Genomic DNA, 14,081 nt, shown 5'->3' with positions numbered 1-14,081 from the left:
TATTTCTTTGTTTTAATAAGGCTGTAGCCCAAAACCTTACATTTTTGTGGAAATTAAAGCATTTCATTTCCGTACTAAAGACAGGACATTCCCATGATCTAAATCCAAGGGTGATGGCTTAGAGTGAGGACCATTTCTTGTTGACATGGGGATGTTTGAGTTGGTCTACAATAAATCTATGGGAGAGGCAGGTTGTGGTAAGTTGGAAGTGTTGGCTGCCTTCATAGTCTCAAAGTTCTCTGTCAAGTTCACCTCAGCACTGCTGTACTCCTGTTCTGCTCTCAGGTTTGGAATGCTTGGCCAGTAGTGGTTCTCCACATGGTTCTCAACTGCCAGTGCTTTCCTGATCCACTGTCTGCCATAAATGCAATAGTAGCAGAGGAGGCTGATAAAGGGACAGAAGCCAGAGATGGTAACAGGCCACTGCCTGGCGGGGGAAGAGAGCAGTGGGCTCTCAATCCTAGCTCACATGCCAAGTGCCATTCTCATCCCAGCACCCAGTGGTGTCCCCCATAATGTGTACTGCCTGGCCTGAGGTACATGGAGAGCCCAGCTAAGGCATAAAGTTGAAAAGGGGCTTTCCAGAGTCCCAAGTGTGCTGGACATCTCACCAGCCATGGAAAGAGTGTTTGTCCTTGTGGCCACTGATAGACAATGATGGGAGCCTGCCCATATTTCAGAGCCTTCTGGCATCTTCACTTGAGAGTTCAGCTCTGGCAACAGAGGACACTTCTGGTGTCCAGAGATTTTCAGTGCCTGGCGCATGTAAAACTGATTGATGGCATCTGCTGGTTTCTGGGAGCACTGCTTGGCCACCCTTATCTGCGGACCCCAGCCAAGGCACTGCAGAAAGCTTGCTATCTGGCTAGCATTCTGGACTGTGAGACAGCGTGGCTGCAGATAGCACTGGATGGAGAGAGTATAGTGTAGTGAAGTGGGGTAGCGGGCATTCTGCCACATGGCCTAGAGTTTCTCGTGACTCTGGGCTGCCCAAGTGCGGTGAACAGAAAGGAATCAGTGAGTGGAGACCATTTCCAGGCCACAGCTCAGGGATGGAGAACCCAGGCTGAGCCTGGTGATTGTCCTGAGTTGAATAGATGAAGCTGGAGTCCAGGGAGACCAAAGAAGCTCAGATAAACTCTACAGGGCAGAGTATTCAGGGCATGAAAAGGACAAAGTCACAAAACAAAAACTCTCCAGTCTACAGTTAAATACTGACCAGCACATGTATGTGTGTAAACTACAAGTCTGGGGGAAAAAATACCTGAAGAAAACAGAAAGAACAATGCTTGAATGTCCCACAGAACCAGGCATATTTGGTGTTCCCACCAGCAACAGTGGACAAATCTTATACTTTCCAGACGATTGGATGGAACACTCAGAAAAGAATTGCCTCAGCAGTGCGGAAGATTAGATCTAGGCCGAGGCTGCTAAGGTCCTAATTAACAAGACCTCAAAGAAAACCCTCAAAGAACCAAAATCTTTCCAGATAATTTAACTGCATCCTAGAACATAGCTCAATAAAATTATAGGAACTCAACAATATCCAACACACAATAAGATATATTTCATGTTGTCTGCCATCCAGCTGAAAATTACCAGGCATGTGAAGAAAAAGGAAATGTCTCAATAATGAGAAGAAAACTTGATCAATAGATGCAGAAATGGTAAATAAGATGGAATTAGTAAGCAATGATATTAAAACAGTTATTGTAATGATAACATTCCACAAGAAGAAAGTAAAGGGAAGATAGAACATGGAAGTACAGATATGGAAGACCCAGCTTGAACTTTTAAAGATGAAAAATACAATGTCTGAGATGAAAAATATAATAAATGGCATTTAAAATAGAATAGATGTTATACAAAAGAGGATTAGTCAACTGGAAGATGTAGCAGTAGAAACTATCAAAAATGGAACATGGAGAAAATAATGGAAAAAATTGAACAGAAAATCAGCACCAACAGGACTAATATATGTGTAATTGGAGTTCCTGAAGAAGGTGGGGAGGAGTAGAAGAAAAAGTATTTCAAAAAACTGTGGCTGAAAAAATTTAAATTTGAGGAAAACTGTAATCCCAGAGTTCTAAGAACCAAGGAACCCTTAGCACAAGAGACATAGGGATGACACACTGAAGCACATCATAATCCAATTGCCCCAAACCAGTGACAAAGAGAAAATCTGAAAAGTTACCAAAGGGATAAGGACATTATACAGAGAGGAACAAAGATGAAAATGGGCTGAGCGTGGTGGCTCACACCTGTAATCCTAGCACTTTGGGAGGCTGAGGCAGGATGATCACTTGAGCCCAGGAGTTCAAGACCAGCATGGGCAACATGGCAAAACCCCGTCTCTACTAAAAACACAAAAATTAGCAGGACATGGTGAGACGCATCTATAACCCCAGCTACTCAGGAGGCTGAGGCAGGGAGAATCGCTTGACCCCGGGAGGCGGAGGTTGCAGTTAGCTGAGATGGAGCCATTGCACTCCAGCCTGTGCAACAAAGCGAGATTCTGTCTCAAAAAAAAAGATGGCAGACATCTGGTTAGAAACAACACAAGGCTGGATGTGATGGCACATGTCTGTTATCCCAGCACTTTGGGTGGCTAAGGCAGGATGTTCACTTGAGCCCAGGAGTTCTAGACCAGCCTGGGCAATATGGCAAAATCTGGCCTCTACATAAAATGCAAAAATTAGCTCGGTGTGGTGGCGCATGCCAGTAGTCCCAGCTACTTGGGAGGCTGGGGCGAGAGGATTTCTTGAACCCAGGAAGTAAAGGTTTCAGTGAGCTGAAATCATGCCACTGCACTGTAGCCTGGGTGACAGAGCAAGACCCTGTCTCAAAAAAAAAAAAAAAAAGAAACAATGCAAACCAGAGGATAGTAAGAGTGACTTCTATAAAATACTTAAGGATGAAACGATTTTCAGTCTAGAATTCTACACCCAGCAAAAATATCTTTCAAAGATGATAGTGCAATAAAGACTTTCAGACATTGAAAACTTGAGGAATACATTACCAGCAAGTCCTCACTACAAGGAATATTAAAGAAAATCCTTCAGGCAGAGGGAAAGTGAAACCAGATGGAAGTCCAGATGTACACAAAAGAATGTAGAGCACCAGAGATGGCAAATGTGTGAGCAAAAATACAACATTAAAAAGCATTTTTAAAAGATAATTGATGGTCTAAGGCAAAAAATGATAACAAATTAATGTGAGTTTACAGCACTTATAGAAGTAAAATGCATGAAAACAATAACACAAAACCCAAAAGGAGGGAAATGAACGGACACTGTTTTAAGTATCTTATCCTCTATGTGAAGTGGTATAATGTTGATGGCAGCCAATGCTAAGTTAAATACACATACTATATTAGTCTGTTCTTGTACTGTTATAAAGAAATGTCTGACACTTCTCAAAGTAAGACATTTATGCAGCCAAAAAACACACGACAAAATGCTCATCATTACTGGCCATCAGAAAAATGTGAATCAAAACCACAATATCATCACTGGCCATCAGAGAAATGCAAATCAAAACCACAATGAGATACCATCTCACACCAGTTAGAATGGCGATCATTAAAATGTCAGGAAACAACAGGTGCTGGAGAGGATGCAGAGAAATAGGAACACTTTTACACTGTTGGTGGGACTGTAAACTAGCTCAACCATTGTGGAAGTCAGTGTGGCGATTCTTCGAGAAATACCATTTGACCCAGCCATCCCATTACTGGGTATATACCCAAAGAATTATAAATCATGCTGCTATAAAGACACATGCACACATATGTTTATTGTGGCACTATTCACAATAGCAAAGACTTGGAGTCGACACAACTGTCCAACAATGATAGACTCGATTAAGAAAATGGGGCACATATACACCATGGAATAGTATGCAGCCATAAAAAATGATGAGTTCATGTCCTTTGTAGGGACATGGATGAAGCTGGAAACCATCATTCTCAGTAAACTACCACAAGGACAAAAAACGAAACTCCTCCTGTTCTCACTCATGGGTGGGAATTGAACAATGAGAACACATGGACACAGGAAGGGGGACATCACACAAAAGAGACCGTTGTGGGTTGGGGGGAGGGGGTAGTGATAGTATTAGGAGACATACCCAAAGCTAAATGACGAGGTAATGGGTGCAGCACACCCACATGTATTCATATGTAACAAACTTGCACGTTGTGCACATGTACCCTAAAACTTAAAGTATAATAATAATAATTTAAAAATAATAATAAATAAATTAAAAAAAAGAAATGTCTGAGACTGGGGCTGCGCATGGTGGCTTATGCCTGTAATCCCAGCACTTTGGGAGGCTGAGGCGGGTGTATTATGAGTTCAAGAGATTGAGACCATCCTGGCCAATATGGTGAAACCCTGTCTCTACTAAAAATACAAAAAAAAATTAGGTGGGCTTGGTGGCATATGCCTTTAGTCCCAGCTAAGCTACTTGGGAGGCTGAGGCAGCAGAATCACTTGAACTAGGGAGGCGGAGGTTGCAGTGAGCCGAGATCGCACCACTGCACTGCAGCCTGGGAGACAGAGTGAGACTACGTCTCAAAAAAAAAAAAATGTCTGAGACTGGGGAATTTATGATGAAAAGAGGTTTAATTGGCTCACAGTTCTGCAGGCTGCACAGGAAACGTGATTCTGTCATCTGCTCGGCTTCTGGGGAGGCCTCAGGGAGCTTACAATCATGACAGAAGTCAAAGGGGAAGCAGGCGCATCTTATGTGACTGGAGCAGGAGGAAGAGAGAGAGGGGGAGTTGCCACACACTATTAACCAGATTTTGTGAGAACCCACTCTCTATGTGGTACCAAGCGGGGATGGTGTTAAACCATGAGAAACTGGCTCCATGATCCAATCACATCCCTCCAGGCCCCACGTTTGGCATTAGGGATTACATTTCCACATGAGATTTGGGTAGGGACACAGATCCAAACCATATGATATACCATAAACCATAGAGCAATGATTAAAACTCAACACCAAATGAAGCAAAAATAGTTAGATGTAAAAGGCCAAAAAAGAAGATTAAATGAAATAAAAATACTCAGCAAATTCAAAAGAAGTCAGAGAAAGAAGAAAAGGAGAAGAAACTACAGATGGGACAAATAGAAAGCAAACAGGAAGATGACCAATTAAAACCAAACTCTCCGGCATTCCACCAGTTGCGTGTGATTTTTAGCAACTCTCTGCCTCTGACAACAATACCTGTCACACAGGTTTGTCATCAGAGCTTGTCACATGTGATATGGAGAGCCTGCTGTTTGCAGACCTGCAATCATTATACATTAGCTTGTATTGTTGGTAGCAGAGACCCAGGTCTCTGTGTTGGTCATGCTGAGAGCTCCCTTCTCATTGCTCCGTTTTCCTCCTCCTTTGATCCCTTTCTGTACTTCCACGCCCCACACCATCTGGTTGGAGAAGATTCTCAGCCTCTCGGTCTGCAAATGTTCAAAGTCCGTGTATCAAATAGCCAACAAATGTATTTCAGTACGTTTATCTGCTACCCAGGGATCCAGGAGAAATGCTTTCCGTTCTGCAAATAGTCCGTGGCTGCTGATGCCAACAATGTGTTCTGTCTGTCCTCTTCTCTTTTCTGATCTGCATATTCTCAACTGCCCTGCACTTCTGGGAAGACTTTACACAGGGACAACTATGAGTTTTTGTAAGAAGATGAGAAGTCACCACTTTGGTAACCATCCATTAGACGCTCCAATATTGCTGCAGACATGGACTCTAGCATGTTCTCTTCTTCTCTGACACCCACCCCTTCCCCCATTGGCCACAGCAACTTGGGTTTGCTCTTCAGCTATTGCAGGGCCTACCTCTGGGGAACTGTGACTTGCTTTATACCCTATCCAATAACACAGTGTGTCCTTATACACAGTAGTTGTTCAATATACATCTGTTGAAGGGATTTCATCACAGTTAAATCTGTGGAGAGTTCAGCAGATAAGTGAGTTGCTCAAGATGGTCAGAGGCTGTCTTATTCCATTTGGGCTACCGTAACAAAATACCTTAGCCTAGGGGGCTTATAAGCAGCAGAAATTTATGTCTCATAGGTCTGGATGCTGGCAAGTGGAAGGTCAAGGTAGTGTCTGTTGAGGGCCTGTTCCTTATAGAAGGCAACTCCTAGCTGTGTCCTCACATGGTGGAAGGGGAGAACAAGCTCCCTTGGCTCCCTTTTACAAGGCCACTTATCCCATTCATGGGGTCTTTGCTTTCATGATGAAATCACTTCCTAAAGTCTTTGCCTCCTCCTAATTCAAACCTAACCTATCAGGGGTTAGTTTTCAACACACGGATTTTAGGGGCACAAAAACATTGACTATAGCATTGAATATTTTAACTGAGAGTTGTGTTTGGGAGCTGAAACCATGCACCATCATGGCAGGGCACACATAAACCTTTGAATACTCTGAGGAATGAATATTGAACATTGTAACTCATGGCAGAAGGTGGAATATTTAAAAGGCAGAACTGCCTGGGTAAACTAAAAGAGTGAACAAACAGCATGTAGCCTGTGGCTGGCTCCTCTTCTCTTCCCATCCCTACATTTCACCTTTCTCTCTTTCTTTCCCTCCCTCTCTCTCCTTTCCATCCCTCCCTCCTTCCTTCATTCCTTCCTTCCTTCATTTACGTTATTCTTTCTCTCCCTCCCTGCTTCCTTGTTTCTTTCCTTCTTTCTCTTTCCCTCTTTCTCTCCCTCCTTCCTTCTTTCTCCCTCTCATCTCCTTCTCTCTTTCTCTCACTCTCCATCTTTCTCTCCCTCCATCCTTCCTTCTCTCATTCTTTCCTTTCTTCTCTCTTTCCTTCTTTGTCCCTTTCCTTCCTTCCTTCCTCCCTCCATCCTGCCTTCCTTTCTTCTCTCTTTCTTTGACTGATGTGTTCTGAGCCCAAGCACCCTGTGGGTTACTAAATGGTACCAAAATTGACTCAAGAATCAAGAAGAAATGGAAAACCTAAGAAGTACTATAACATGAATAACATAAAACCTCTAGTAAAATAAAATCTTTCACAAAGGAAGGACTAGGCCCCGATGGTTGTATGAGCAAATTTTACAGACTTTCAAAGAATGGATCTTTCTAGTTATGTCCCAAAAAACTATAGCTAGGAATATTAATGCATGATTTTTCAAGAGCTTCATTTCCTAAAACCTGTAGGTTCAAAGGTAGATTGGCATGTGTTGGAAATCCTCAAATGTTGTGCATTTCCTTGGAGTTTTAGCATTAAAAAAGAAAGGCCTTGCTTGCATTAACTTTGAATTTTGTAAGAGTTACCAGTTAATAGATACACTCTATGCATTTTTATACACTCTGATTTTATAGGAATGGAGGCATATCAGACAATTGGCTCTGCATCCAGGTTTTTTACTTTGTAACATATTTTGGACATCATTTTTGAGCATCCTTTTAAAATTTATTTTTTAATTAGCTGCATAGTATTCTATCATATGAATAACGATAATTTCAATAAACGGTAAGGTGATAATCATTAATGTGATTGATAAACATTAAGGTGATTTCTAGACTTTTTTTAATTGAAAAGATGGTATAATACTTCCTCCCATTCATACATAATTCCAGGCATCATGAGTATGTCTGTAGGGTAAATTTCTGAAAATGAAATTGCTGAATTGGAGAGTATTTTCATTTATAATTTTGGTATATATTGTTTAATCACACACATATAGTTTGTACTAATTTATAATCCCAGTAACAAGATGTCAGCAACACTTCAAACTCCACAACTTCATTGGCAGTGCTTGAAATCATGATGCATATTGCCAGCCTCTCTTCAAGTAAAGTTCTATTAACTCTACAAAAATTTTATAAATGGCAGACGTTACATTTCCAGATAGCTTTGTGGTAAGCAAAAAAAGAATTGATTTATAAGCAATTTGTATATCACATTGAGACAAAATGTATTTGTGATAAATATCATTATTGTTAGGTATTTAAAACATCTCATGTATCAAGAAATCATACTTTAGATGGGGCCAAACTGGCCGATTAGAAGCAGCTGTGGCCCGTGGCTCTCACAGAGAGCAATGAAAACTGCGAGTGAATTCTGCACCTTCAATGGATGTATTCAGGTTCTTGCATTGGGACTGACTAGGCAGACAGCTCGACCCACAGAGAGTCAGGAAAAGCAAGTGGGTCAGTGACCCACCCAGGTGTGGCACAGAGCTAGCCGAGTCCCCACTTGCAGACAAGGGAGGCCATGAGTGATTTTGCGACCCTGCCCGGGAAACCATGCTTCTCTGATGGATCTTTGCAACCTGCAAATCAGGAGGTACCTTCATGAGCTCAGCAACCACGGCCTCAGGTTTGAAGCACAGAGCTGTGTGGAGTCTCAGCAGAGTGCTTTCTGGCTTACTGCAGCATGCATGGAAACCCAGGAATTTTGCATACTCTGCCCTGAGAATTCCAGCAAACCGGGAGATACATCTGTGCCTTCCCTTAGGAAGGGGGCTGAATCCAGGGAGCCAAGCGACATCATTCTGGGGCCCCACTCCCACAGCACCTCACAAGACCCACTGGCTTGGAATTCCAGCTGGCCAGTGGCAGCAGGCTGGAGAAAGCTGGAGGTGGACCGAATTCCCACTGGGAGGGGCAGCCGCTCTATCTGTGGTTTGAGTTGGCTGCTCTAGCCTGCTGGCACCAGGGATCAGGAGGAGTCCCCTATAACACAGTTCAGCTGTTGTGACTGATCGTGGCCAGGCTGCTTCTTTAAGAGAGACTGAAATCCATCCTTCCTCACTGGACAGGGCCTCCCCATCAGAATTTTAGCAACTCCAGCCAGAGTTCTATGGACAGAACTCTGATTTCTCCCTGGGATGAAGTCCCCAGGGAGAGAAGTAGCTACTGTCTCCCCAGTTCAGCCAACTGAACCTTTCCAGCCTGCTGGCTCTGAAGACTCCTGGGGGTCAGAACAACACAACTGCTCTGCCAAAGGGCAGCCAGACTGCTTCTTTAAGCAGTCCCTGATCCTGTTCCTCCTGACTCGGTGAGACCTCCCAACAGGGGTCTCCAGACACCTCCTACAGGAGTGTTCCAGCCGGCATCAAGTCTGTAACCCCTTGGACTTGTGCTCCCAGAGGAAGGATCAGGTTGCCATCTTTGCTGTTTTGCAGCCTTCACTGGTGATACCTCCAGGTGCAGGAGAGACTGATGTGACTAGGGTCTAGAGTGGACCCCCAAAAACCACAGCAGCCCTAGCCCTAGGGAAGAGTGGTCTGACTGTTAAAAACAAACAGAAAGCAACAACAACAACATCAACAAAAAGACCCCATGAAAAACTCCATTCAAATGTCAGCAACGTCAAAGGTAGATAAGCCCACAAAGATGAGAAAGTATCAACACAAAAACGCTGAAAACTCAAAAAGGCGGAATGCCTCTTCTCCTCTAAATGACAACAACACCTCCCAAGCAAAGGCATAGAGCTGACCCGAGGCTGAGGTGGCTGAATTGACAAAACTAGGCTTTAGGAGGTGGGTAATAACAAACATCTCTGAGCTGAAGGAGCACGTTCTAACAATGTAAGAAGCTAAAAATCATAAAAGAACACAGTAGCTGATAACCAGAATATTCACTTTAGAGAGGAACATAACTGACATGATGGAGCTGAAAAACACAACATGAGAACTTCACAACACAACCACAACTATCACTCACAGAATAGGCCAAGTGGAGGAAAGAATCTCAGAGCCTCAAAACTCTCTGTCTGATATAAGACAGGAAGAGAAGACTAGAGAAAGAAGAATAAAAAAGAAAGAACAACAAAACCTTCAAGAATTATGGGATTATGTAAAAAGACTGAACTTAAGACTGATAAGGGTACCTTGACCCACCACGATCAAGATGGATTCATCCCTGGGATACAAGGTTGGTTCAACACAGGCAAATCTATAAATGTAATTTATCACATAAACAGAACTAAACACAAAAACAACACGATTATCTCAATAGATGCAGAAAAGGCCCTCAATAAAATCCAACATCCCTTCATGTTAAAAACTCTCAATAAACTAGGTATTGAAAGATCACACCTCAAAATAATACGAGCCATATATGACAAACCCACAGCCAATATCACACTGAGTGAGGAAAAGCTGGAAGCATTCCCCTTGAAAACTGGCACAAGAAAAGGATGGCCTCTCTCACCGCTCCTATTCAATGTAGTACTGGAATTTCTGGCCAGGGCAATCAGGTAGAAAAAGGAAATAAAGATATTTAAATAGGAAGAGGTGAAGCCAAATTATCTTTGTTTGCAGATGACATAATCCTGTATCTAGAAAACCCCATCATCTCAACCCAAGAGCTTCTTAAGCTGATAAAACACATCAACAGAATCTCAGGATACAAAATCAGTGTGAAAAAATTGATAGTATTCCTATACACAAACAACAGGCAAGTAGAGAGCCAAATCGTGAATGAACTTCATTCACAATTGCTACAAAGAGAACAAAATACATAGGAATACAGCTAACAAGAGAAGTGAAGAACCTCTTCAAGGAGGACTACAAACCACTGCTCAGAGAAATCAGATAGGACACAAACAAATGGAGAAGCACTCCATGCTCATGGATAGGGAAGAATTCATTCCTGAAAAAGTCCATACTGCCCAAAGTAATTTATAAAAGAATTCAATGTTATTCCCATTAAACTACCAATGACATTCTTCACAGAATTAGAAGAAAGTATTTTAAAACTCTCGTGAACCAATAAAGAGCCCAAATAGCCAAGGCAATTCTAAGCAAAAAGAACAAAGCTGGAGGCATCACACTACACAACTTCTAACAACACTATAATGCTACAGTAACCAAAACAGCATGGTACAGGTACAAAAACAACCAGTGAAACATAATTGAGAACTCTAAAATAAGACCATACACATACAACCATCTGATCTTTGACAAACCTGACAAACCCAAGCAATGGGGAAAAGATTCCTTATTTAATAAATCATGTTGGGAAAATTGGCTAGCCATATGCAGAAACTGAAACTGGACATCTTCCTTATACCTTATAGAAAAAATAACTCAAGATAGAATAAAGATTTAAACATAAGACCTAAAACCATAAAAACCATTGAAGAAAACCTAGGCAATACCATTCAGGACATAGGCATGGGCAAAGACTTTGTGACTAAAACACCAAAAGCAATGGTAACAAAAGCCCAAATCGACAAATGGGATCAGACTAAACTAAAGAGCTTTTGCACAGCAAAATAAACTATCATCAGAGTGAACAGACAACCTACAGATTGGGAGAAAATTTTTGCAAACTATCTGTCTAACAAAGGGCTAATATCCATAATCTACAAAGAACTTAAACAAATTTACAAGAAAAAAACAGCCCCGTCAAATAGTGGACAAAGGAAACGAGCAGACACTTCTCAAAAGAAGACATTTACGTGGCCAACAAACATGAAGAAAAGCTCATCATCACTGGTCATTAGATGAATGCAAATCAAAACCACAATGAGATACGATCTCACGCCAGTTAGAATGGTGATTATTAAAAAATCAGGAAACAGCAGATGCTGATGAGGCTGTTGAGAAATAGGCATGCTTTTACACTGTTGGTAGGAGTGTAAATTAGTTCAGTCATTATGGAAGACAGTATGAAAATTCCTCAAAGATATAGAACCAGAAATACCATTTGACCCAGCAATCCCATTATAGGGTATATACCCAAAGCATTATAAATTATTATACTATAAAGACACATGCACTGTATGTGTATTTCAGCACTGCATGTTTATTTCAGCACTGTTCACAATAGCAAAGACTTGGAACCAACACAAATGCCCATTAATGATAAACTGGATAAAGAGAATGTGGCACATATACACCATGGAATACTAAGAATTTATGTCCTTTCCAGGGACATGGATGAAGCTGGAAATCATCATTCTTAGCAAACTAACACAAGAAAAGAAAACCAGGCTAAGAGCAGTGACTCATGCCTGTAGTCTCAGAACTTTGGGAGGCTGAGGTGGGGAGTTAGAGATCAGCCTGACCAACATGGAGAAACCCCGTCTCTACTAAAAATACAAACAATTAGCCAGGAATGTTGGCACATACCTGTAATCATAGCTACTTGGGAGGCTGAGGCAGGAGAATCACTTGAACCCAGGAGGCAGAGGTTTTGTTGAGCTGAGATCACGCCATTACACTCCAACCTGGACAACAAGAGTGAAATTTTGTCACAAAAAAAAGAGGGAGAAAGAAAAAGAAAAAAGAAAAGAAAACCAAACACTGCATGTTCCTACTCATAAGTGGGAGTTGAACAATGAGGACACATGGACACAGGGAGGGGAACACCACACACTGTGGCCTGTCATGGGGTGGGAGGCTAGGGGAGGAATAGAGTTAGGAGAAATACCTATGTAGATGATGGGTTGATGGGTGCAGCAAACCACCATCGTACGTGTATAACTATGTAACAAACCTGCATGCTCTGCCCATTTATCACAGAACTTAAAGTACAACAAAGAAAACTTTACATAAATGCATAAAGTCTAGAACAGCTAATATATTATAATGAAAAGTCAACTATAATCTCAGCTCAAGGAGAACACCATGAAATTATGAAGAGCTCTCCACAAATCTCTAAATTTGTGTCCTCATAAGATTACATTTCTATTTCTTCTTGAATAATTTCCTCATTTTAGCTATGATTTAGTGACAGTAAGAAGGTAATTATGAGGAGAAAATTCTCCTAACACTCCATTGAGAAATTTCTGCGTCATTTCACCATACACCTGAGTCTTAAGCAGTCACTTCTAATGTAGCTGAATAATAGATCCTCAACCAGCTGAGTCTATGAGTTGAATCCATGTATGTGAGATAAGGCACCCAAGGAGAGGTAATAAGCTGGGAATGCCATCAGCTCATCTTTCTTCAGGCCTATATTTGTCATTGTCACTTGTAGAAGCAGGATAGCCCTGGCATTGGGATTGGCAGTAACAGAGAGTATCAAAGGGAAAACTGAACTTCCCCAATTTTTGGAAAAAAGCAGATTGGATACAGACGGGCTCCAGCGTTTTCCATGTGTGAGGTCATTGCCCCAGGAAGTCTTGCTCAGGACATTTCTTGTCAGCAAAGCAGAAGTCAAACGATATTCCTACCTTCCAAGAGAATAGAACATAATGTCAGATTTTCTCACGGATTCCCACAAGTTCAAGAAACTTTCATGGCCTTATTTAACTGCTTAAGCATTTCAACTAAAAAATTATTTGTCTTTCAAATACACAGGAATCTGTTTGGAAAAATTTTAACCAGAAAAAGTTGGAATTCTAAAGTAAAAAATGCATAAGGCCATAAAAATTTTTTACATCTTTTAATTTACATGTCAACTGGGGAAAGAGAAACTTTCTCTGAAGTTTCCTTTTATACCATTAAAGACTTATTCTTTATTACCAGCAATACAGGGTGGCTTATTCAGGTTGAATCTTGAAGGTAAACTTTAACTTAATTTTAAGTTTTGGCTAATTTTTAAGCGTTTCTCAGTCACCTACCACGATTTCATCTCAGAAACCAAAATCTCAGTTTCATTTAGATTTTTGAAATATTAAAACAGAAGGTTAAATGCTTCAAAATAATACTCATGTAGAGACTTACATATGTGGACCAGAAATCTCCAGGTATTACAAATTTTATGAGAACATAATAAATGTTGATACATACATTTAATTCTGAAATAAAAATTTACAACAAATAAAACTAACAAATCAAGAAAATTTTGTAGGTTATACATTTTATGTCTAAAAATATAGGTATGAAACACTCAAGGATGGATAAAAGAAGAAATCACAAGAGAAAATAGAAAATATGTAGAGACAAATTAAAAACATGAAATAACAAAAGTTAAGAGATACATCAAAAACAGTACCATAAGGGAAAAATTTATAGCTATAAGTGATTCTAAAAAATAAGATACTGAATCAACAACTTTACTCCTAAGGAACTAAAAACAGAGGGAAAAAGAGGGACTACTAAAGAGGGACAAATAACTAGCAAAATTGAAAAAATGATAAAGATAGCAGTG

The sequence above is a fragment of the Pongo pygmaeus genome, chromosome 22 (assembly GCF_028885625.2).
Source record: "Pongo pygmaeus isolate AG05252 chromosome 22, NHGRI_mPonPyg2-v2.0_pri, whole genome shotgun sequence".
Lineage (NCBI taxonomy): Eukaryota > Metazoa > Chordata > Mammalia > Primates > Hominidae > Pongo > Pongo pygmaeus.
This window is presented reverse-complemented; position numbering follows the sequence as displayed.